The following is a 27,176-nucleotide window of genomic DNA, read 5'->3' as shown; positions in this document are numbered from 1 at the left end:
TGGAGAATGTGAATCACCTGTTGCAATTAACCTGTAATTTAAGTAGGACTCTTGGTATTTTCTTGTAAATGCAGCTTTCTTTTTGTTGTCAGTCTTAGACTCTTCTGCTGTCTCATCATTGGTTCTTTCCCCCTTTTCAAAGAAGCTCTCCAGTGACATTTGTTTTTTACTTGTTGTGGCTAAGGTTAGCTTGTGGGTTTACCAAAACTGAGACAAGTGCAAAGTGCAGGAAAGAGGTGAGGATAGAAATGGTAAATAAAATAATGGGCGGGCCATGCGCAGACAAAAATAAGTGTCAGATTCTGACTTAAAGCCTACCACCAGATGCAGCTGGACAATTGAATTACATCAACTCACTTGCCACTATAAAGCCTGCCACCAGATGCAGTTTAATTGTCACTTGCCACTCACTGATAGGGTTTTGATATGAGTCTGCAAGCAATTGATTTATTATGGTCTATGTGCAGTCAAACCTCTCTGCTAATGATAATCTGTATTTGCAGCCACTCCCCAGCGCTAGCATCACCGCCTCAGCTCCACCTCAGATCATCAGGCATCAGATTCTCATAAGGAGCACGGAACCTAGATCCCTGGCATGCACAGTTCACAGCAGGGCTTGTGCTCCTATGAGAATCTAATGCCACTGCTGATCTGACAGGAGGCGGAGCTCAGGTGATAATGCAAGTGATGGGGAGCAGCTGTAAATATAGATGAAGCTTTGCTTGCTTGCCCGCTGCTAACCTCCTGCTGTGTGGCCCAGTTCCTAACAGGCCATGGACTGGTACCAGTATGTGGCCTGGGGGGTTGGAGATCCCTGTATTAGAGGATAATCAATATATACAGAAATCTGAGACAAATACTATTATAGTACTCATCTCTTTCAATTATTGGAATTCATCGTAGTAAACTTCCTTTCAATGTGTACATCTCCAAATTCTAAATAATGAACAAATTTATTTTTAAAGAAAGAAGCATATGTTGAGGAGTCTTTAAGTTTATCCCAGTTTTTCCAGTGTAAGTATAAGCACAAGGAATAGAGAAATGCAAAAATAAAAAGATTAATTTCATATATTAAAATCTTTAATCTCATATTTTAAATTTATATACTGTCAAGGAAACTAAATTTAATTGAACTTGTACCATTCAACTGAATCTATTACAGATTTTTATACATATATTAGATAGTATTTATTGACACTGATAGCATTTTCATCTATATTAGATTAATGGATTCTCAAAAGAACTTTTGTGATGGGTATTATTTCCATTTTTTTCCCCTGGACTCTCTGATGCTACTTCTGTCATTATATCTCTTTCTCTGTGTCTCTCTCTTTTTTTTGAATATTTATCTATCTATTTGGCTGCACCGGGTCTTAATTGCAGCACATGGGATTTTCATTGCTGCATGTGGGATCGTTGTTGTGGCATGCGGGATCTTTAGTTGCAGCACATGAAGTGTTAGTTGTGGTATGTGTGATCTAGTTCCCTGACCAGGGATCAAACCCAGGCCCCCTGCTTTGGGAGCCTGGAGGCTTAGCCACTAAACCACCAGGTAAGTCCAAGTATTACTTCTATTTTATAGATGAGAACATGGAATCAGAGAAGTTAGTTATCTTTTCCATGTCTCCCAGTGAAAACTATAAGGATTCTGATTGTAAACCCCATGATTTTTCCTTTATATTGTAATTGTGTCTATATTTCTACAAAGAACCATGTTTAACCAAATTATTCCATATTTATTGAGATAGTAATAATTCTTATCTGTATTTTATCTTCTTTTCTTTTTTTAACATCTTTATTGGAGTATAATTGCTTTAAAATGTTGTGTTAGTTTCTGCTGTATAACAAAGTGATCAGTTATACGTATACATATATCTCCATATCCCCTACCTCTTGCGTCTCCATCCCAACCTCCCTATCCCACCCTCCCTATCCCACCCCTGTAGGTTGTCACAACGTACTGAGCTGATTTCCCTGTGCTATGTGGCTGCTTTCCACTAGCTATCTATTTTACATTTGGTAGTGTATATATGTCAATGCCACTCTCTCACTTCATCCCAGCTTACTTCTCCCTCCAGGTGTCCTCAAGTCCATTCTCTACATCTGTGTCTTTATTCCTGTCCTGCCCCTACGTTCTTCAGAAACTTTTTTTTTTTTTAGATCCCATATATCTGTGTTAGCATAAGGTACTTGTTTTTCTCCTTCTGACTGACTTAAAACTCTGTATGACAGACTCTAGGTCCATCAACTTCACTGCAAATAATTCAATTTTGTTTCTTTTTATGGTTGAGTAATATTCCATTGTATATATATGTCACATCTTCTTTATCCATTCATCTGTCGATGGACACTTAGGTTGCTTCCAGGTCCTGGCTATTGTAAATAGAGCTGCAGTGAACATTGTGGTATGTGGCTCTTTTTGAATTATGGTTTTCTCAGGGCATATGCCCAGTAGTGGGATTGCTGGGTCATATGGTAGTTCTATTATTAGGTTTTTAAGGAAACCCCATACTGTTCTGCATAGTGGCTGTAGAAATTTACATTCTCACCAACAGTTCAGGAGGGTTCCCTTTTCTCCACATCCTCACCAGCATTTATTGTTTGTAGATTTTTTTTTGATGATGGCCATTCTGACTGGTGTGAGATGATACCCCATTGAAATTTTGATTTGCATTTCTCTAATGATTAGTGATTTTGAGCATTCTTTCATGTGTTTGTTGGCAATCTGTATATTGTCTTTGGAGAAATGTTTATTTAGGTTCTGCTCATTTTTGGATTGGGTAGTTTGTTTTTTTGATATAGAGCTGCATGAGCTGCTTCTATATTTTGGAAATTAATCTTTTGTCAGTTGCTTCATTTGCAAATATTTTCTTCCAGTTCTGAGGGTTGTCTTTTCGTCTTGTTTATGGTTTCCTTTGCTGTGCAAAAGCTTTTAAGTTTCATTAGGTCCCATTTGTTTATTTTTGTTTTTATTTCCATTTCTCTAGGAGGTGGGTCAAAAAGGATCTTGCTGTGATTTATGTCATAGAGGGTTCTGCCTATGTATTCTTCTAAGAGTTTTATAGTGTCTGGCCTTACATTTAGGTCTTTCATCCATTTTGAGTTTATTTTGGGGTATGGTGTTAGGGAGTGTTCTAATTTCATTCTTTTACATGTAGCTGTTCAGTTTCCCCAGCACCACTTGTTGAAAAGACTGTCTTTTCTCCATTGTATATTCTTGCCTCCTTTATCAAAAATAAGGTGACCATATGTGTGTGGGTTTATCTCTGGGCTTTCTATCCTGTTCCATTGATCCATATTTCTGTTTCTGTACCAGTCCCATACTATCTTGATTACTGTAGCTTTGTAGTATAGTCTGAAATCTGGGAGCCTGATTCCTCCAGCTCCATTTTTCTTTCTCAAGATTGCTTTGGTTATTCAGGGTCTTTTGTGTTTCCATACAAATTGTGAAATTTTTGTTCTAATTCTGTGAAAAATGCCACTGGTAGTTTGATAGGGACTGGATCGAATCTGTAGATTGCTTTGGGTAATATAATCATTTTCACAATGTTGATTCTTCCAATCCAAGAACATGGTATATCTCTCCTTCTGTTGTATCATCTTTCCTTTCTTTCATCAGTGTCATATAGTTTTCTGCATACAGGTCTTTTGTCTCTTTAGGTAAGTTTCTTCCTAGGTACTTTATTCTTTTTGTTGCAGTAGTAAATGGGAGCGTTTGCTTAATTTCTCTTTCAGATTTTTCATAATTAGTGTATAGGAATGCAAGAGATTTCTGTGCATTAATTTTTTAATCTGCTACTTTATGAAATTCATTGATTAGCTCTAGTAGTTTTCTAGTAGCGTCTTTAGGATTCTCTATGTATAGTATCATGTCATCTGCAAACAGTGACAGTTTTACTCCTTTTCTAATTTGGATACTGTTTATTTCCTTTTCTTCCTTGATTGCTGTGGCTAAAACTTCCAAAACTATGTTAAATAATAGTGGTGAGAGTGGGCAACCCTGTCTTTTTCCTGATCTTACAGGAAATTGTTTCAATTTTTCACCATTGAGAATGTTGTTGGCTGTGTGTTTGTCATAGATGGCCTTTATTATGTTGAGGTAGGTTCCATCTATGCCTACTTTCTGGAGTGTTTTTATCATAAATGGGTGTTGAATTTTGTTGAAAGCTTTTTCTGTATCTATGGAGACTATCATATTTTTATCCTTCAATTTGTTTACATGCTGTATTATACTGATTGATTTGCATATATTGAAGAATTCCTGCATTGCTGGGATAAACTCCGTTTAATCATGGTGTATGATCCTTTAAATGTTCTGTTGTATTCTGTTTCCTGGTATTTTGTTGAGGATTTTTGCATCTATGTTCAACAGTGATATTGGCCTGTAGTTTTCTTTTCTTGTGACATCTTTTTCTACTTTTCGTTTCAGGGTGATGGTGGCCTCCTAGAATGAGTTTGGGAGTGTTCCCCCCTCTGCTATATTTTGGAAAAGTTTGAGAAGGATAGGTGTTACCTCCTCTCTAAATGTTTGATAGAATTCTCATGTGAAGCCATCTGGTCCTGGGCTTTTGTTTGTTGGAAGATTTTTAATCATAGTCTCAATTTCAGTACTTGTGATTTGTCTGTTTATATTTTCTGTTTCTTCTTGGTTCAGTCTGGGAAGGTTGTGCTTTTCTAAGAATTTGTCCATTTTTTCCAGGTTGTCCATTGGCATATAGTTGTTGTTTGTAGTAATCTGTCATGATCCTTTGTATTTCTGCAGTGTCAGTTGTTACTTCTCCTTTTTCATTTTGAATTCTATTAAATTGAGTCTTCTCCCTTTTTATCTTGATGAGTCTGGCTAACGGTTTATCAATTTTCTTTATGTTCTCAAAGTACCAGCTTTTATTTTTATTAATCTTTGCTATTGTTTCCTTCATTTCTTTTTCACTTATTTCTGATCTGATTTTTATGATTTCTTTCCTTCTGCTATCTTTGGGAATTTTTTTGTTATTCTTTCTCTAATTGCTTTAGTTGTAAAGTTAGGTTGTTTAAGATTTTTCTTGTTCTTGAGGTAGGATTGTTTTGCTATCAACTTCCCTCTTAGAACTGCTTTTGCCGCATCCCATAGATTTTGGGTCATCTTGTTTTCAATTTCACTTGTTTCTAGGTATTTTTTCATTTCCTCTATGATTTATTCAGTGATCTCTTGGTTATTTAGTAGTGTATTGTTTAGCCTCCATGTGTTTGTATTTTTTACAGTTTTTTTTTCAGTAATTGATGTCTAGTCTCATAGCATTGTGGTTGGAAAAGATACTTGATATGATTTCAATTTTTGTTACTTTACCAAGGCTTGATTTGTGACCCAGGATATGATCTATCCTGATGAATATTCCACGAGCACTTGAGAAGAAAGTGTATTCTGTTGTTTTTGGATGGAATGCCCTATAAATATCAATTAAGTCCATCTTGTTTAATGTGTCATTTAAAGCTTGTGTTTCCCTTATTTTCACTTTGGATGATATGTCCATTGGTTAAAGTGGGGTGTTAAAGTCCCCTACTATTCTTGTGTCACTGTCGATTTCCCCTTTTATGGTGTTAGCGTTAGGTTTACGTATTGAGGTGCTCCCATGTTGCATGCATATTTACAATTGTTATATCTTCTTCTTGGATTGATCCCTTGATCATTACATAGTGTCCATCTTTGTCTCTTGTAATAGTCTTTATTTTAAAGTCTCTTGTCTGATATGAGAATTGCTACACCAGCTTTCTTTTGATTTCCATTTGCATGGAATATCTTTTTCCATCCCTTCACTTTCAGTGTGTATTTGTCCCTAGGTCCTAAGTGGGTCTCTGGTAGACAGCATATATATGGGTCTTGTTTTTGTATCCATCCAGCCAGTCTATGTCTTTTCATTGGAGCATTTGATACATTTACATTTTAGGTAATTATCAATATGTATGTTCCTATTACCATTTTATTAATTGTTGTGGGTTTGTTATTGTAGGTCTTTTCCTTCTCTTGTGTTGCCTGCCTAGAGAAGCTCCTTTAGCACTTTTTGTAAAGCTGGTTTTGTGGTGCTGGATTCTCTTAGCTTTTGCTTGTCTGTAAAGGTTTTAATTTCTCTGTTGAATCTGAATGACATCTTTACTAGGTAGAGTAATATTGGTTGTAGGGTTTTCCCTTTCATCTCTTTAAATATGTCCTGCTACTCCCTTCTGGTTTGCAGAGTTTCTGCTGAAAGATCAGCTGTTAACATTATTGGGATTCCCTTGTACGTTATTTATTGCTTTCCCTTGAGGCTTTTAATATTTTTTCTTTGTATTTATTTTTTGCTAGTTTGATTAATATGTGTCTTGGCATGTTTCTCCTTGGATTTATCCTGTATGGGACTCTCTGTGCTTCCTGGACTTGATTGACTATTTCCTTTCCCATATTAGGGAATTTTCAACTATAATATCTTCAAATCTTTTCTCAGTCCCTTTGTTTTTCTCTTCTTGTTCTGGGACCCCTATAATTTGAATGTTGGTGCATTGAATGTTGTCCCAGAGGTCTCTGAGACTGTACTCAATTCTTTTCATTCTTTTTTCTTTATTCAGCTCTGTGGTAGTTATTTCCACTAGTTTATCTTCCACGTCACTTTTCCGTTCTTCTGCCTCAGTTATTCTGCTATTGATTCCTTCTAGAGAATTTTTAATTTCATTTATTGTGTTGTTCAGAATTGTTTGTTTGCTCTTTAGTTTTTCTAGGTCCTTGTTGAACGTTTCTTGCATTTTCATCATTCTATTTCCAAGACTTTGGATCATCTTTAGTATTACTACTCTGAATTCTTTTTCAGGTAGACTGCCTATTTCTTCTTCTTTTGTTTGGCCTGGTGGGTTTTTACTTTCCTCCTTCATCTGCTGTGTGTTTCTCTGTCTTCTCATTTTGCTTAACTTACTGAGTTTGCGGTCTCCTTGTCACAGGCTGCAGGTTCCTAGTTCCCATTGTTTATCGTTTCTGCCCGCAGTGGTTAAGGTTGGTTCACTGGGTTGTGTAGGCTTCCTGGTGGATGGGGCTGGTGCCTTTGTTCTGGTGGATGAGGCTGGATCTTGTCTTTCTGGTGTGCAGGACCATGTCCAGTGGTACTTTTTGGGGTGTCTGTGACTGTGTTATGATTTTAGGCAGCCTCTCTGCTAATGGGTGGGGTTGTGTTCCTGTCTTGCTAGTTTTTTGGCATGGGGTGTCCAGCACTGGTGCTTGCTGGTGGTTGAGTGAAACTGGGTCTTAGTGTTGAGATGGAGATCTCTGGAGAGCTCTTGCTGATTGATATTGCATGGGGCCAGGAGGTCTCTGGTGGTCCAGTATCCGGAACTTTGCTCTCACCCCTCAGAGGCTCAGGCCTGACACCCCGCCAGAGCACCAAGACCCTGTCAGCCACACAGCTCAGAAGAAAAGGCAAAAAAAAAAAGAAAGAAAATAAATAAAATAGTTATTAAAATAAAAAATAAAAAAAGAGAGCAACCAAACCAATAAACAAATCCACCAATGATAACAAGCATGAAAAAGTATACTAATATAAACAAAAAAAATCAGAATCTAGTCAGTTGTATACAACACACCCCAAGTCTACAATTGCTCCAAAAGTCCACCACCTCAATTTTGGGATGATTCATTGTCTATTCAGGTATTCCACAGAAGCAGCGTACATCAAATTGATTATGGAGATTTACTCCACTGCTCCTTAGGCTGCTGTGAGAAATTTCCCTTTCTCTTCTTTGTTCACTGAGCTCCTGGGGTTCAGCTTTGGATTTGGCCCTGCCTCTGCATGTTGGTCACCCTCTGGCATCTGTTCTTCACCCAGATAGGAGGGGGTTAAAGGAGCGGCTTATTAGGGGGCTCTGGCTCACTCAGGCTCAGGGGAGGGAGGTTTATGGAATGCAGGGCAAGCCTGCAGTGGCAGAGGCCAGTGTGACATTGCAACAGCCTGAGGCATTCCATGTGTTCTACCAGGGAAGTTGTCCCTGGATCATGGGACCCTGGCAGTGGCAGGCTACTCAGGCTCCTGGGAGGGGAGGAATGGATTGTGACCTGTGCTTGCACATAGGCTTCTTGGTGGCTGCAGCAGGAACCTTAGCAATTCATGCCTGTCTCTGGTGTCTGCACTGACAGCCGCGGCTCATGCCTGTCTCTGAAGCTCATTTAGGCAGTGCTCTGAATCTCCTTTCCTCACGCACCCCAATACAGTGGTCTCTTGACTCTTAGGCAGTTCCAGACTTTTTCCTGTACTCCCTCCCGATTAGCTGTGGCGCACCAACCCCCTTCAGATTGTGTTCATGCAGCCAACCCCAGTCCTCTCCCTGCGATCTGACCTCTGAAGCCCAAGCCTCAGCTCGCAGCCTCCATCTGCCCTGGTGGGTGAGCAGACAAGCCTCTCAGGCTGGTGAGTGCCGGTCGGCACCGATCCTCTATGCAGAAATCTCTCTGCTTTGCTCTCTGCACCCCTATTGCTGCGTTCTCCTCCATGGCTACGAAGCTTCCCCCCCACCCCAACCCCCCCATTTCCACCAGTGAAGGGGCTTCCTAGTGTATGGAAACTTTTCATCCTTCACAGCTACCTCCCAGAAGTGCAGATCCTGTCCCTATTCTTTTGTCTCTGTTTTTTCTTTTTTCTTTTGCCCTACCCAGGTATGTGGGGAGTTTCTTGCCTTTGGGAATTCTGAGGTCTTCTGCCAGCGTTCAGTAGTGTTCTGTAGGAGTTGTTCCCCATGTAGATGTATTTTTGATGTATTTGTGGGGAGGAAGGTGATCTTCACGTCTTACTCCTCCACCATCTTGAAGCGTCATCTCTTCTTTGTTTTCTAATATTTTTTCTTTTACTAGGTTCTTTGGTCCTTTTTCAAATTCATTTCATTATTGCAGTTACTTGCTCAGTGTGGAAGCTGGAACAAATTCATTTTCTTGAAATGCAGTTTTGATGCAGGTATTTCATAGGGATAGAAATACAGTACAAAGGAGATTAAGACCTCCATTATTGTGTTATGGTTACTTGACATTATTAGAAACTGACTATGCTTGATAAAATATGGCTTCTATTCTTTACAATATATTGTCAAAAGTGCTTCCTCTTTTTTCTTTTTTTTTTTTTTTGCCAAAAAACATGTAGGAGAAAGACATAACTTGAAAGAGCTTTCTTTTAGCTGCAATATGAGTAGCTCTCTCTACTTTCAGTCAATCAGTATTAGGTGGCAAATAGGTGTTCGGGTGATTGTCCTTTGCTTTATCTTGGAGTGGAGATCTTGGGGAGGTTTCCCAATAAATTTGGATGATTTGAACAGTGAAGGAGAGTGAAGAAGTAGCAAAGCTGCTTGGTTAGAAAAAAATATGAATACATATTAAAGAGAATTCACATCATACACAATACTTTCAAAAGAATGGTGCTTACTAGAAAATGAAAGTTGCAATCCAAACTCAAAACAAATTTTGTGCAGCTAGAAATGGAGTATCATATCAAAGATAATGCTTTTTTTCAAAGGATGTGTGATTGTCCATAGTCATAAAATCTGCATGGTTTATAAGTTAAAATATTGTAAGGGCAATGTAATGGTTAATTTTATGTGTCAACCTGATTGACCATTGTGGTGTTGGATTAAACATTATTTCTGGGTATGTTTTTAAGGGTGTTTCTGAATGCAACTAGCATTTGAACCTGTGGTCTCAGTAAAGTAGATTGTTCTCCCCAGTGTGAGTGGGCATCATACAATCTGTTGAGAGCCTGAACAGAACAAAAGGCAGAAGGAAAGAGGAACTCAGTCTTTATTTCTGCTTCACTGATTGAGCTGGGGCATTTCATCTCATCTTCTCCAGTCTTCAGACGAGTATTTATACAATCAGTTCTCCTGATTTATAAGCTTTCAGACTCAGACTGAATTATACCATTGGCTTTCCTCAGTCTCCAGCTTGCAGATGGCAGATCATGGAATTTATTCTCCAAACTGCATGAGCCAGGGACTTCCCTGGCAGTCCCGTGGTTAAGACTTCACCTCCCAATGCAGGGTTCAATCCCTGGTCAGGAGTTAAGATCCCACATGCCTTGGGGCCAAAAAAAAAAAAAAAACCCCAAAACATAAAACAGAAGCAATATTGTACCAATTTCAATAAAGACAAAAAAAAAAAGGTCCAAATTGCATGAGCCAATTCCTCACAATAAACCTCTACATAATAAATATATTTATGTTTATTTACATATATCCATATACATATAGGATTATATATAGTTATAATATATAGTTCTATATAATATGGATATATATCTATATAATATTTATCTATCTATATAGATAGGTATACTACCAGTTTTATGTTCTGTTGAGAAGCTTGACTAATATAGGCAGGAACAAAATTATTTTCTTTTCTTATATTTTATTCTATGTCTTTATTGGAATATAATTGATTTACAATGTTGTGTTAGTTTCTGGTGTACAACAAAGTGAATCAGCTATAAGTATACATATATCCCCATATCCCGTCCCTCTTGAGCTTCCCTCCCATTCTCCCTATCCTACCCTTCTAGATCATCACAAAGCACCGAGCTGATCTCCCTGTGCTATGTAGCAGTTTCCCACTAGCCATCCATTTTACATTTGGTAGTGTATATATGTCACTGCTACTCTCTCACTTTGTCCCAGCATCGCCTTCCCCTGCTGTGTCCTCAAGTCTGTTCTCTACATCTGTGTCTTTATTCCTGCCCTGCCACTAGGTTCATCAGTACCGTTTCTTTTAGATTCCATATATGTGTGTTAGCATATTGTATTTGTTTTTCTCTTTCTGACTTAACTCTGTATGACAGACTCTAGCTCCATCCACTTCACTGCAAATAACTCAATTTCGTTTCTTTTTATGGCTGAGTAATATTCCATTGTATGTATGTGTCACATCTTCTTTATCCATTCATCTGTCAGTGGACATTTAGATTACTTCCACATCCTGACAACTGCAAATAGTGCTGCAATAAATATTGTGGTACATGACTCTTTTTGAATTATGGTTTTCTCAGGGTATATGCCCAGTAGTGGGATTGCTGGCTCATATGGTAGCTCTATTTTTAGTTTTTTAAGGAACCTCCATACTGTTCTCCATAGTGGCTGTATCAATTTACATTCCCACCAACAGTGCAAGAGGGTTACCTTTTCTTCACACCCTCTCCAGGATTTATTGTTTGTAGGTTTTTTGATGATGGCCATTCTGACTGGTGTGAGGTGATACCTCACTGTAGTTTTGATTTACATTTCTCTTATGATTAGTGATGTTGAACATCTTTTCATGTGCTTTTTGGCAATCTCTCTGTCTTCTTTGGAGAAATGTGTATTTAGGTCTTCTGCCCATTTTTGGATTGGGTTGTTTGTTTTTTTGATATTGAGCTGTATGAGCTGCTTGTATATTTTGGAGATTAGTCCTTTGTCAGTTGCTTTGTTTGCAAATAGTTTCTGCCATTCTGAGGGTTGTCTTTTCATCTTGTTTATGTTTTCCTTTGCTGTGCAAAAGCTTTTATGTTTCATTAAGTTCCATTTGTTTATTTTATATTTTATTTCCATTACTCTAGGAGGTGAGTTATAAAGGATCTTGCTGTGATTTATGTTAAAGAGAGTTCTGCCTATGTTTTCCTCTAAGAGTTTCATAGTGTCTGGCCTTACATTTAGGTCTTTAATCCATTTTGAGTTTCTTTTTGTATATGGTGTTTGTTAGGAAGTGTTCTAATTTCATTCTTTTACATGTAGCTGTCCAGTTTTCCAAGCTCCATTTATTGAAGAGGCTGTCTTTTCTCCATTGCATATTCTTGCCTCCTTTGTCAAAGGTAAGGTGACCTTATGTGCATGGGTTTATCTCTGGGCTTTCTATCCTGTTCCATTGATCTATATTTCTGTTTTTGTGCCAGTAACATACTGTCTTGATTACTGTAGCATTGTAGTGTATTCTGAAGTCAGGGAGCCTGATTCCTCAGCTCCGTTTTTCTTTCTCAAGATTGCTTTTGCTACTTGGCATCTTTTGTGTTTCCATACAAATTGTAAAATTCTTAGGAACAAAATATTTTAAAACAAATGATCTATAGCCTTTGTACACAGTTACTGTCCAATAAATATATACTGACACTGATTAATGCCTTTATCTAGTGTCTTTCAGTGAATTGATGTGCAGTACCTTCAAGAATTAAAGTTATAGTGTCTTAGATATGAAGAGCTATTCATAGCAACCTGGCGAATGGCCTGGTGCCTCACTCTTTGTTCTGTATCTATCTGCATCACTATGTATTCCCTTTTTCTTCAAACTGTAGGAATCTGATAGCATTATTCCATTCCCACGTATAGCCCAGCAAAACTTTTAGAGCTAGACATGAGCTCAAAATGAGCAGAGCCTTGAATCAGATCATTAAGCAGACGCTGGGCTCTGGGTCTGATAGAAATGGACATCTTGGGTTATAAATATTAATTGGACAACATAGCAGTCAGGCAACACTTCTAATTTTGAAAAATGTGCAACAACAGAGAGTGTTATAAGTACATGATAAATAAGCCACTCTGAAGACATCCTCTGAGAAAAAACCACTTGAAAATGCATAAACAGAGTTGTAACTTGTTACAGTAATTAGAGAGAAATACTCTGATTGATTTTCCAAAGTATTTTTAGGATAGACATCTTACTTTTACTTTTCTTTGTGATTCACTGGATTTAGAATGCTCATTCGGGAGTAATGTCAGTAAGAAATTAGAATAGGAAGTTCCAGCCCTTGTCCCCCACAGAAACACTGATTTAAAAACAATATATGGAGCAAAATATTTTATGAGAAGTTCTGTATCCAGTTAAGAAGCTGTAGTGCTTTAGACAAACACACACACACACACACACACACACACACACACACACACACCTTACATTGAAATGGGTAAAAAGAGCAATTTTACCTTACCCCCATCAGCCTGTCCTCCAAGCCAGCACAGCTCAGTGATTTGGCCTGTGATTTTACCCTCAAGGAGAAAGAGAAAGAGGAGTGTTTATCCAAAGTCCCTGGCCTCTCAGTGCACTGCCTGAAAGACTTGTTTCTACCTCACCTCACCTGGAACACTGACAGAACTGGCATAGTTTTGGCAACTAAGAACAAAAGAAAGGTGTGATGGCTTGCTGCTGCCAGCACACTCTGCAAGTTTGTGAACACACAGAATCTGAGGCACAGTATCTCAGAGAGAGGAGTAGACCATGCCTCCAACATTCTGGTCTTAAGTGTGCTTCCAAAAGACTCATTTCTATCTTGTCTCACATAGAGGGCTGATGGAATCAGCATAGTTTGGATGCCTGGGAATAGCTGAAAACAAAGGAAAGGGGAAAGAGGTTTTTGCCTAGCATGCAAGATTGGGAGAAGGTGCAGAACTGGAGGCTTCTTTCCAAAGAGGTAGGGAGAGGAGTGGAGCATGACTCCAATGTTCTGGGCTGCAGTGGAGTCCAGACACCAGAGGGAGCCAGAGATTATGGGCTCCTAAAAAAATAGTGAAACTGGTAAACCCCTCTAATTAGGAGTCTACACACAAAAGTTTAGAGAAGATACCTTTGTAGAAAAGATTTGAGAGGCTCCTAGAATGTCTAGCTGGGATGATTGCTGAATATCTCTCCCCATTGAAACCAGTTTGTAAAGACTGGGAAAAGCAGCTGTTTCTTCAAATTTGTAGACACCAACACAAAGCTACAAGGAACAGCAACAACAACAACAAAAATCAGGGAAACATAACCCAATCAAAGGAACAAAAAAACTTCCAGTAACCAACCCTAAAGAAATGGAGATCTGTGTATTATTTGACAAAGAATTCAAAATAATTGAATTTAAAAGTCTCAGTGAATTACAAGAGAACACAGATGGACAACTAAACAAAATCAAGAAAATGATACATGAACAAAATAATATCAACAAAGAGAAACTAAAAAATAACCAAAGAGAAATTCTGGGAATCCCATATGGGAAATTCTGGGAATCCCATATTTATTTTATGACTAAAGACCTATAACTATTTAGTATCTAAAATCAGTGGCATTATCAAGTAAGAAAATATTGTTATAGTAATAGGAGACCGTTATTTTAATGTCAGAATTTGATTCATTCCTTTCCTTGATCTTCTAGTGGGAAAAAAAACAGTAAAAAAAAAAAAAATGAATGCAACTGCCTAATGAGTTTTTGGAAGTAAGATCATAGTAATAAAATGTCATTCTCATCATATCATATCAAGAATGCATACTATCAACATGACTTATCACTGTTGTTGTTCATCTGACCAACTTGCTAGGGTAGTGTTTATTATGTTCATCCATAGTTGCTCTTCTCCTCCATTACCATACTATACTCTTTGGAAGGAAGTCCTACTTCAGTCCACACTTAAGGAATGAGGAGCTATATTTCACCTCCTTGAGGATGAATGAAATTTCTACATCAATTATTTGGAATTCTCCTGCATGGGAAACTTGTTTCCCCCCATTTATTTATATCAGTATGGATACATGGATATTTGTTTTATACATTAGGTTATAATTCAATACTATATTATTTATGTTGTTGCTAAAATTGTTCCAGTTTTGTCCATTGGGAGTTCTTTCAGTTGATTTCTGTGTCCCTCTGGCATACTCCACTATTGTGAATTTTTAAAACACTTCCTTACTTTTGGGGCACTACAAAATGCTCCAGGTTCATCTTGCATATTCCCTCCCCCAGGCCTAGTGTCAGTCATTTCCCCAAGGAGCTACAGTTCCCTAGGTTGAAGAGTGATATTAGAAACCAAGATGGTGCTAGACGTGTTCATTGATCTCTTAACTGACACAAAAAGGAAATAATATGCATGCACACCTAATCATATATACACACATATAAATATTTCTATATGTATCCATCTGTATCTATATTTAGCTAAACGTGTGTTCATTTTAGGTCTCCACATGTAATACATTACCACAAGGAGCATTCTAACCTTCTCCCCTTGCTTGTCTGTGACCCCTCACTCTATCAGTGAAAAACCTGACTTCCCTCATCTGCCATCTATTTACTTGTTTAATTATGATATATATATGTATAGAAGTTTCAAAGTTGTTAATCCATATACTTGTGGGAAACAATTTTATCAACTAAAGTACAATGCTATGTACAGTTCCTTTTGTCTTTTTACTCTTCCAGGCTCCTTTCATTTCTAAAGTTACCTAGATCAGCACCTCTTTCCTTTATCCACTTCTGTGAGGTTATTTTATATATTTGTGATGTGGTTATATCGTTTGTCATACTCTGCAATCCTTCCTGGGATTTCCTGACTTCCTAATTGACTTTTTAAAACATCTGCATACATTAAGGTTCATTCTTTTTACTATACATTTTTATGAGTTTGACAAATGCATTGTCATACGTCCATCATTACAGTATCATATATATTAGTTGTATGGCCCTAAAAAAGAGACACTGTGCTTCATTTTTTCAAATCTCTCCTGCCCAAATTCCTTGTTACCATGATCTATTCACATCTCTATGGTTTCTCCTTTTCCAGAATGTCATATAAATGGAATCACACACTATGTAACCTTTTCAAAAAAGTGGAAGAAGTGGCTTTTTTTTCACTTAACAATATGCATTTAAGATCCATCCATGTCTTTGAGTGGCTTGATTACTCATTCCTGATTATTGCTGAACAGTATTCCATTATACAAATGTACCACAGTTTGTATATCCTTTCACCTATTGAAGGACATCTTGGTTAAAGAAGTCAAGTATTTAATCTAACTGCAAACATTATTTGACTCAAAGTTGGCCTGAATTTGCTTAAATGCTTCAACCACTAATTAATTCTATTTCCTCCTTGCTCTTCCTATCAAGAAGTGAGTGTATTGTTCTGTTTAAATTGAAAAGCCTATTATTCTGTTTAAATTGAAAAAATTACTTGTATGTTAGCTTTCCTCTGATCATTCCAATGGATTTTGTTAAAGACAACAAACATTGTTTTGGTACAATTTTTTCAAAGTGCAAAGCCATTTACATGAAAATACCTTTAGAAATGATGCAAAGAAATGATGAAATAAGCTATGAATCTTCATCATTATTTTTGATCTTATTTGTTTTTCTTATAGGTATTTTCTTGCTTCAAGATAGCAATCCTTCCCCACCCCTGGGAATTTTATTTAACAAATCATGTATTTAAAGCCTGTTTTTGTCCCTTATTTCCAGAACAAAAATATTACTCAACCTCAAAACTTCAAATGTTGATTTTACATTAGAGAATTTGATTTTAAAATGTTTTTACTTTCTACATTTTTTTATACTATTCATTTTAAGGGTGTGATGTGTCAAGGAAACAGTTGATAGTGAAGAAAATGCTCAAGAAAATTAGCTCCTTGAAGTAGATAATAATAAATTCTAAAGTGGTAAAATAAAACATATTAAATAATACTGAAAAAATTAGGTAATTTCATAATCATAATAGCCAGCAATGATTGGGAACTTATTATATGCCAGACACAGCAGAAGCTAATTTGTGTTCAATAAATTACCCCAACAATTCAAGGGAAAGTTATTATTATCATATTATTATTATTATAAATATTAATTACAGAAGGAAATTGAGGTTTATGTAGGATTATGTAAGTTTCCAAAGTCCATATTGTTAGAAAGTAGTAGAATTATGTTCAAAATGAGGTCTTTATGGCTTCAAATAACATGTGTTTAGCCATAGTTATCCATTTCAGTGCTTCCTTCTGTTCATGATAATGTAGTATCTACAGAATATCATAACAGAATATATACCTGGTCCTTACTGGTCATGGTGAATGTATTTTAGATTTTCCAATAAGACTGAGAATACAGATATGCCCATAAAATGATGGTTTGTCTTGACCAATCTTAGGAGGCTAGACTTAAAGAAACAAAGAAATGAGGCTTGGCTCTTCTGAGACGACTGATCGGAGTTGTTGTTTCTGGCTTTCGAAATAAGTTCTGCCACTCTACCCCCGGCTGGCAACAGATGCTTGCAAGCATAATTTCCATTAAGACATGGGTTTCCCTGTGGTCTTTCTCAAGAGTCATCCTGCAGTAGAGAGGCTAAGCATCACATTGAATATTTGAAACTACAGCAACAAATGGAGAAATAAATTCCTGTGTCATTTGGTACACTGTGAGAATTGAATCAGGGGAGACTTCTTCAATCAGGTAAATCTGGAGTCAGCTCTTCATTGCTTATGAATAATTATGGAGAATGGACAGAATCATTAAACCACATGGAGATCTAACTGCAAACTTATTCACTCTTAATATTCACCAAAAGAAAATATGGAAGCAGAAAGAGAAAATTATTTGTGCATTTACCATCTTTTATATGAGTTTCCCAATTTGGCAATTCATGATAATAAAAATTCAAGTTTGGCTCTTTTCAAAGTGAATGGTACTTAATCATAATTGTAAAGCATTTATTCTTAAGAAATTACAAAATTCTAGTCTGAGGAGTTTAAGTTAAAAAGTGGAACTATTGTCATGTAATTCAGGAGTGATTTCCACAGAGTGGAAGTCAGATTTTATAACTTTAGGAAATAGCTCCAGCTTCCCAGAAGACAATATTTTAAATCCAGAAAGTGTCTGCCACTCACATATTCACTCTGAGTAGAAACACTAACCATCTATTACTCCTGTTGGGAGAAGAGTGATAATATTGAAGGTATGAAGGTTTTATATTTTTTAAATACGGTTTAATTTTAGATTTCCTGAAGGCTTTTAGATGATGATGATGAGGATAATAATGGCATTATTATCGATAGAGTAACCATTTATTGACTATAACTGACAGTACCAAGTCCATTCATGATTATATCTTTCTATATTTACCACAGATATATGTGATATCTACTATTACTTATATTTAAACAAAATTTAAATACATTAACTAACATGTTGAAGGCCAAAAAACTTTAAAGGATGGCATCCTAACTCAAATATGATCCAATTTAACTCTAAAGCCCTTTTTCTTAATGACTATGGTATACTGACAAGCAATAATGCTCACTCTAACCCCTTTTAAAAATCAATTTATTGAAGTAAAATTTACATAAAATATAATGTACCCATTGAAAGTGTACATTTAAATAAGTTTTAGGAAAATTTACACACCAGGGAAATCATCAGCACAATAAAAATATGGAACATATCCATCACTTCAGAGTTACCTGGTGTGCCTTCTGATTCAAACCCTCTATGCCCACCTTATTTCTTTTAGTCATACTTGTTTTCTTTAGAGGTTCATCTAGGGATTGTATAATATGTAGTCTTTTGTATCTGGCTTCTTTCACTTAGCAGAATATTTTAGGTTTATTTGTGTTGTGTTTTGGTTCAACAGTTGCTTCTTTTAAGTTTCTAAGTAGTGTTCTATTGTATGAATATTTAAAAAATAAGTTCATTCTCCTGTTGATGGACATTTGGGATGTTTCCAGTTTAAGGCCATCACAAATAGAGCTGCTATCAAAATTTAAGTACAAGTATCGTTTGAGCATAGGTTTCATTTATTTGGTAAATGCTTAGGAAAAGGATTGCTGAGTTTTATAGGGTGAATATATATCTAGCTATGTTAAGAAACTGCCAAACTGTTTTCTAAAGTGGTGGTGCCATTTTGCATTCCTACCAGCAATGAATGAGAGCTCCACTTGCTCCACAGCAATCCATAATGTTGTCAGACAGGTTAATTTTAGTCACTCTAATGTATGTTTTTGTAGTATCTCACTGTAGTGTTAATTTGCACTTACCTGATGACTAATGATGTTGAGCATCTTTTTGTATATTTTCTTTGATACGTGTCTATTCAAATTTTGCCAATTTTTAATGGGTTAATTGTATTCTTATTAAATAGAGTTCTTTATGTAGTCTGGATATAAGTATCTGTCATTTATATGTAATGTGATTATTTTCTTCTACTTTATAGCTTTTCATTCTTTTAATGTGTGTCTTTTCATTTTTTTTGTATGAGATCTAATTTATCAAATTTTTCTTTTATGATCTATCCTTTTCCAGAACTACTTATTAAATCCCAGCCCGTCCCATCATCATGAAGATTTTCTTTCTGTTTTCTTCCAGACAATTTATAGTTTTAGCCCATAGTCTTAGGACTATAATGAACAAACTCTTGCACTTCTGGAGCTTTGGTTCTGAACTTTTATAATGACAGAGCACCATCGATATGTCAAGTTGATTACATGTAGCAACAATTGATTATAATCAGGTAGCAACAATTCAGAGTAATGAGTTCAGCCAGATCAAATTAGTGATATGTAGAACAGAAGGATACTTTTAAGATTATACTTGTTAATGAAGAAGAGACTTTAAAATTATAGTCATTGAAATATTATTGGCTTCATATAGCACTTTGTATCGTGCTATGTTTTAACATTTTTCAAAAGCTGAAATTGAGATAGTGGATGGCTCTAAAACGTCAATTATTTCTCAATGATAGCATTGAGGTAAAACATTGATAGTAAACTAGTTGAACCTATCTAGCAATATTTGTCATTAAAATGTGACATCAATTACACAGCACTGAAGTTTGAAAATATGGAATAAAATGTCCTGGAAACTATAAAGCATTCACCCTGGGTTCCAGCTTTAGATTTTAAAAGGATGTCATAGTAATTCAACTAAAATTATTTTGTTAGAGGTATGTCTAATTTATGGTGAAACACTAAATATGTAGTTGGTAAGTGTGAAAGCTTTGTTGTATGTTTCTGGCTATGGTGGCTTGCAATAAAATTTGCTGAAAGACATAAAACTGAATAGCACATTTGACATTAGAAGTAGTGAAAGGCAACATAATACTTAAATGAAAGTCATACTGTCCTTTAGGTGGTGGGTTTTTGAAGAGAGAAATCCTAATGTGAAAATTATCACCCTGAAAATTAGCCCTCCAATACTAATTTTCAATATAGACTTAAGAATATTTTGGATGGCATGTTTTGAAATTCATTTAGAAATATAAACTATTTTAATTAGTACTTATTCCTTAGTATATATAATATTTCATTGCATATATCATTTTATTTAATCTTTTCAGAAATCTTATAAGGTAGATAATACCATTTCCCCATTTCATTGATGAAAAACTAAAGTTTTAGGTCGACTTATAGTTTCATAGCTAGTAAGAGAGAGAGCTAACACTTCGATTCAGGCACATCTAGCTTCAAGCTCATGTTCTTCAACACTATATAACTCTGGTCAGTAATTAATGTATAGTGAATAAAAAATAGTAGTGCTTATGGAATTTTGTTCCTCTAAAATTTGTTTCAGCAATAAGCCTTAAAAGATATAGAACAAATATCGTATATTAACGCATATATCTAGAATCTAGAAAAATGGTACAGATGAAGCTATTTGCAGGGCAGGAATAGAAAGGCAGATGTAGAGAAAGCATGTGTGGATACGGGGGGGAAGGGGAGGGGAGGATGAATTGGGAGATTAGGTTTGACATAAATACACTACCGTGTGTAAAACAGATAGCGAGTGGGAACCTGCTGTATAGCACAGGGAGCTCAGCTCGGTGCTCTTTGATTGCTTAGTTGGGTGGGACGGGGCGGAAGCAGAGAGGGATGTTCAAGAAGGAGGGGATGTGTGTATGTGTATGGCTGATTCACTTCTCTGTGTGGCAGAAACTAACACAACATTGTAAAGTAATTATACTTCAAAAAAAAAAGGAAAGATATATCAATATCAGTGGATTTGCTTAAGGAGTTGAAGGAAATAATATAGGATATCATATAATGTAGTTTGTTGGTTACCTTTGTTTCTCCTCTTAAAGAACTAGGAATTACATAAATGTTATTATCCACTTAAAAGGAATACTTCTGAGTATCTTATGCCATTAAGATTTGAATATTTTTGGTTAATTTATTAAATGTAGAATTTTAAGTCCAAGCTAACTGTAAAAGCACAAGGATAATATAAAGCTAATGAGAAAGCTCTGTATCATCCTTACTGTTGCACTTACACAAAAATAATGCTATCAGTGTTTTAAATGAGAAAAATACAATTAAGAATGTATATTAACATACTGCTGTGAGAAAACTGGATGATGAACACAGCATTGAAACACAATAAAAGTAAGGACATATAATAGAAAATTTGAGGTCTAAAATAATAGAAATTTAGAAAAGATTTTATTTAGCCTTAAAATAATTACTTGTAAGTGTTCATTAGTGTAAAAAGCAAAAATATTGAATTGAAACATCACATCTGGGAATAATGAAATAGTTCTTGTTACCATTTTTTGCTGCAGTTAAATTGAAATGTTTTTAAGCTTGAAGAAATAGATTGATGAAAATGGAGAAATGAGTTAAATTTTAGATTAAATGTAATATATTCATGAAACAATCTTATACTTTTATTATTCCAAGTAATATTTATAAGGGGCCTGGAATAGACTAGTGCAGATCAATCAATAGCACATTATCAGTAGAGGATAATTTTCAACATGGCACGGAAGATTAGGAAAGGACACACAGTTAAAGAAGAAGGTATTCAGAAGAGTAACAGGAGAGTAGAGTTATATGGTAACTTCCATAAAGTAATGACTTTGAAGTGCCTTTAAGAAGAGAAAGATAGCAGATCAACTGTTTTTCATGTACGTTTAAAGTAACAGATCCAACAGCACAGGAATAGAAAATAGCAGAGGAGAGAGCAGCCTCTGCACAGTGCACAGAGAGGACAAACGCAAAGGGAGGTATGCCCAGGTTTATGGACAATCCAGGATCGATATTCCATGCTAGACTGATGAACTAGACTTGTTAAGTAACTGGAAATGGAGTTTTAGAAGCAGCTCAAGGTAAACATGGGCATTTGAATCTCTATCCCCTGGGTCATAGTAAGCCAACACAGTATCAGTTTCTTGGAGCTGATGGAAAAAATTAGTACCACTGTTTCCTTCCAGTTGTGGTGGGTCCAATATTGTGTTTGGAAACACACTTAAGCTATGTCTACTTCTGATGCTGAGCTCTCATTCAGTCCAAATAGCATGACCTTTCTGGAAGGCAGCACTGTGGCTGGCAGAGGCTTAGAGAGTGACTTGGGCCCATTTGTAGGTCACAGTATATACTGATTTTATGATGACATAGTCAGAACAGTTCAAAAATCATTTTAGTACTAAAGTGTAGCAGGTAAGGATTTACGTTTACAGACTCAAGGGATAGAAGTTAAATTTTTATTGTGGTAAGAAGACAACTTGAGATATACCTCTTAACAAATTTTTAAGTGTGTAATGCAGTATAGTTGACTACAGGTAAAATGTTGTACAACAGAGCTCTAGAATGTATTCATCTTACTTAACTGAAACTTTATGCCTATTGATTAGTAACACCTCATTTCTCCTCCCCCCAGCCCCTGACAACCATTCCACTCTCTGAGTCTATGCATTTGATTATTTTAGATACCTTATGTAAGTGGAATCATGCAGTATCTGTCTTTCTGTGACTGGCTTATTAGCATAATATCCTCAAAGTTCATGTACGCTGTCACATGTTGCAGAATTTTCCTTCTTTTTAAAGGCTAAATAATATTCCATTGTACATGTATACCACGTTTTCTTTATCCATTTATCTGCTGAAGGACACCGAAGTTGTTTCTGTATCTTCTGCTTCTTGTGTTGTGACTAGTGCTGTAATGAACACAGGAGTGTTAGTATCTTTTTGAGATCCTGATTTCAATTCTCTCAGGTAAATGGGAGAAGTGGGATTTCTGAAAGCCTCTTTTCTAGAATTGAAATGATTCTCCATTTGAGAGTCTTTCTCAGAGTCCCTTGCCAGCATCTGAGCAGTGCACAACTCCAGGCAAGCCGTGCAGATAGATCATGCCATACAACATGTGTCCCAGAGCTGTGCAGTGCCCTGCTGTCTTGTCAGGATGAAAAAAATAATCCTGTCAGCCAGTTTGGAACTTCTAACCCTACATCCCTTTGTTCCTGAGATTTTCTCTAAATAACAGGGCATGGTGGGGATCATTCATCTGATTTTTTATGTCATTAGCCCATGCTCACATCTCTGAAATACTGTCTGGTTGTTCTTTGCTCAGTGATCTTTGCAAGTTGCTGATATGTGGAAAATTCTGTGAGGAAGGATGTGTAAGGCCCCTTGCTGGAGGTGGGGTTGAGATTACAGCTCATAATTGATTGATAAGGAGTTTTTCTTATATTAGGGCTCTCAAGGTTTTTTATCCAAAGATTTTAACATTACATGACTAGTCTTATTTCTTTGGACTCTGCCAATAGCATTTGTCAGGAACTGCTGGTGGATTAAGTAGGAGTTGATACTTTTTGACACCTGAAGTACTAAATGAATCTGTTCTCCTATCTTGATTCAGTAGTATTGTAATTTTATAAAATTTCTGTATAATCTAGTATTATCTTTTAGCTGAAGCTTAACACATAAATAATTGATTTTGAGCTTATGAATTGTTTAAAGCCATAATTATAACTAGTAATTAGCAGCACTGCATTCCTGTCCCTTCTAGTAAACTGTATCCTTATGTTATCCCTCTATCTATCTATCTATCCATCTATGTATCCAATCTATCATCTCTTTGTTTCCCTGTAATAAAAATTGTGACTTCTACTTAAGACTGATATTTAAGAGTGAGTCTCTACTCCTCCAAACCTTGCTCATAAGTAATTGTCACTTTGGTCAAATCACTTATGTGTCTGGATCTCAGTTTCTTTATCTGCAAAACAAGTCTGAAACAAATAATTCTTAAAATTACTCTGAAATATGTAATTCTATGAATTTATGATTCTCAGGTATCAAAAACTATTATCTATTGACATGATGATACTTGAGTATAGACAATTACTACAAGGAGGTTTTTCAGTTGCTGTCCTCAAAGAGCTTGTATTCCAGTAAGAAGCTTACAGTCATCATACCCTAAAGCATCGTAATAGCTATAGTATCATGTAGGTCCAGAAAAAGAGATTGAATTAAAGTTACTCTTGCTCAGCAGATCAGAACAGTGTTATAAGACATGGTAGCAAGGTTTAATTAGGAACCCTGGTTTGGAGGTAGGATATATATCCCATAGCTAAATAAACAGTAACAAGTAAAATAAAATTCACAAAAAGGAAAATGAGGAGCCTTAGGAAATTATTTTATAGATAAGAGAAGAACTAAGTTTTCTAGGGTCTTATGTCAGTGCTAAGGAATTAGTAATAAAATAGGCATTGAAATGCTTTAGGCAAGGGAGTGACATGGTCAGATTTGAGTTTCAGATCACCTACACTGATGGCATTAAGAATGGCATTAAGTGGAATGGAAAAGGGAAGAGATAGGTTTTAACTAGGCAATGGATGGAGAGGGGATCTCAAGTAGATCTAGATATGAACAGCTGGCAAAGAGGGTGTCAGGGGAAACTATGGGGGGAAGACAAGCACTACATTCTTCATGCAGGACTTTCCTGTTTCCTCAACCAGATCATACCAACTTGAGATGAGACCATGATGTCTACTCCTTGTTTATTTCCCATAATTTCTAATAGAGATTTGACTCATAGTTTTTGCTCAGTTAACATTTTTTATTAGCTTTGACCAATTATACCAGAATAAGATCTCTGTGAGCTAGTACAGTATTTTATACTAGAACTGATAGTATTTTACATACTTGTGTGCAGTCAACCTATTCCAGAGGCTTTCTGACATGGTATTGTCAATTACTGGGAGCTTTGTGAAATCCAGCCCTCTTGATTACAACATCAGTAAAACTGGCTTGATAATACCTATTGATGTCAATAAAATTTAAGTGTTTTGCCATAGTCATTATGTCATTGGGATGCTAACTGATATTAATACTAGACCCAATTTATGACTTCTTTTATTATTGCTATTTTATGAACTCATGTTCTCCATGAAGGCAAGGAAAACACTGCACATAACTTTCCTGTTCTCTCTCAGTATGAATAAACTAGTTAAATCTAGTATGCATAAGCACATATATGTATTCATATATACATATATGTATGTCTACATAAATGCCTGTGTGTATATATGTAATATATGTATTTTCATATGTATAATGTTTCTGATTCACTGACATAGAACAATGGCTCCCAAGCTCATAGAGCCATCTAAGTAGCAAAATCCATGAAATAGTCTCATTACTTCAAAAAGTCTAATTAATAGGAATCATATATTTACTCACGACAAGGCAACAGGGGCTATTGACCCACATTTCTTGTGTGTGTTTTTTTAATTATAATTAACATACAATATTATATTAGTTTCAGGTATTATACAACATAGTGACTCCATAGCTTTATACATTATGAAATTATCACTATAATATGACCAGTTACCATCTGTCACCATACCAAGTTGTTACAATATTATTGACTATATACCCTGTGTGTACATTATGTCCCTGTGACTTACTTATTTTATAGCTGGAAGTTTATACCTCTTAATCCCCCTTCACCTATTTTGTTCATCCCTCCACCCCCTTTCCCTTTGGCAACCACCAGTTTGTTCTCCGTATCTGTGAGTCTGTTTCTCCTTTGTTTTGTTTTGTTTTTTAGATTCTACATACAAATGAAATCATACAGTGTTTGTTTTTCTCTGTCTGACTTAGGATATTGTGATATCCTCCAGGACCATCCAAACTGATGCAAATAGCAAGATTTCATTATTTTTTATGGCTGAATAATATTCTATTGTGTATATATTCCATATCTTCCTTATACATTTGTCTATTGCTGGACACAGGTTGCTTCCATATCTTAACTATTGTAAATAATGATGCAATGAACATAGAGGTACATATCTTTTTGACTTAGTATTTTCATTTTTTTGGATAAATACCCAGAAGTGGAATTGCTGGATCATATGTTAGTTATATTGTTTGTCTTTTGAGGAAACTCTATACTGTTTTTTATGTTGGCTGTACCAATTTACATTGCTGCCAATAGTACACAAGGATTCCCTTTTCTCTACATCCTTGATAACACTTGTTTTTTGTTGTCTTTTTTTAAAATAGCCATTCTGACAGGTGTGAGGTGGTATCTCATTGTGGTTTTGATTTGTATTTCTCTGATGATTAGTGATGTTGAATACCTTTTCATGTATTGGTTGGCTACTTGTCTTATTTGGAAAAATGTTTATTCAGGTCCTCTGCCCATTTTTTAAATCAGGTTGTTTGTGTTTTTTGATATTGAGTTGTGTGAGTTCTTTATATGTTTTGAATATCAACCCCTTATTGGATATATCATTTGTAAATATCTTTTCCCATTCAGTAGATAGCCTTGTTATTTTCTTAGTGGTTTTCTTTACTGTGCAAAAGCTTTTTAGTTTGATATAGTCTCATTTGTTTCTTTTTGCTTTTGTTGCCCTTGCCTGAGGGGGCATATCTAAAAAAATATTGCTAAGACTGATGTCAGAGAGGTTACTCCTTACATTTTCTTCTAGAAGTTTTATGGTTTTAGGACTTACATTTAAGTCTTTAATTCATTTTGGGTTTATTTTTGTACATAAACTGTGTGAAATACAGTTTATGAAATTTGTATGAAATGAAAGTGGTGTATGAAAGTGGTCCAAATTCATTCTTTTGCATGTAGCTGTACAGTTTTCCTAATACCAGTTATTGAAGAGACAGCCTTTTCCCCATTGTATATTCTTGCCTCCTCTGTCATAAATTAATTAATCATATGAATGTGGGTTTATTTCTGGACTCTCTCTACTCTTCCATTCATCTATCTGTTTTTGTGCCAGTTCCACATGGTTTTGATTATTGTAGCCTTATTGTATAATTTCAAGCCTGGAAGAATAACACTTCCACCTTTGTTCTTTGCTTTCAAGAGAAAACCATAATTCAAATAGACACATGTACTCCAACGTTCATTGCAGCACTATTTACAAGAGCCAGGACATGGAAACAACCTAAATGTCCATTGACAGATGAATGGATAAAGAAAATGTGGTACATATATACAGTGGAATATTACTCATCCATAAAAAGAAATGAAATTGGGTCATTTGTAGAGATGTAGATGGACCTAGAGTCTGTCATACAGAGTGAAGTAAGTCAGAAAGAGAAAAACAATGTATATTAATGTATATATGTAGAATCTAGAAAAATGGTACAGATGAACATATTTGCAGGGCAGGAACAGAGATGCAGACATACAGAATGGACATGTGGACACAGGGTGGGA

This window comes from Mesoplodon mirus (genome assembly GCF_964341445.2).
Source record: "Mesoplodon mirus genome assembly, chromosome: 14".
NCBI classification, from domain to species: domain Eukaryota; kingdom Metazoa; phylum Chordata; class Mammalia; order Artiodactyla; family Ziphiidae; genus Mesoplodon; species Mesoplodon mirus.
Note: the sequence above shows the minus strand (reverse complement) of the source record.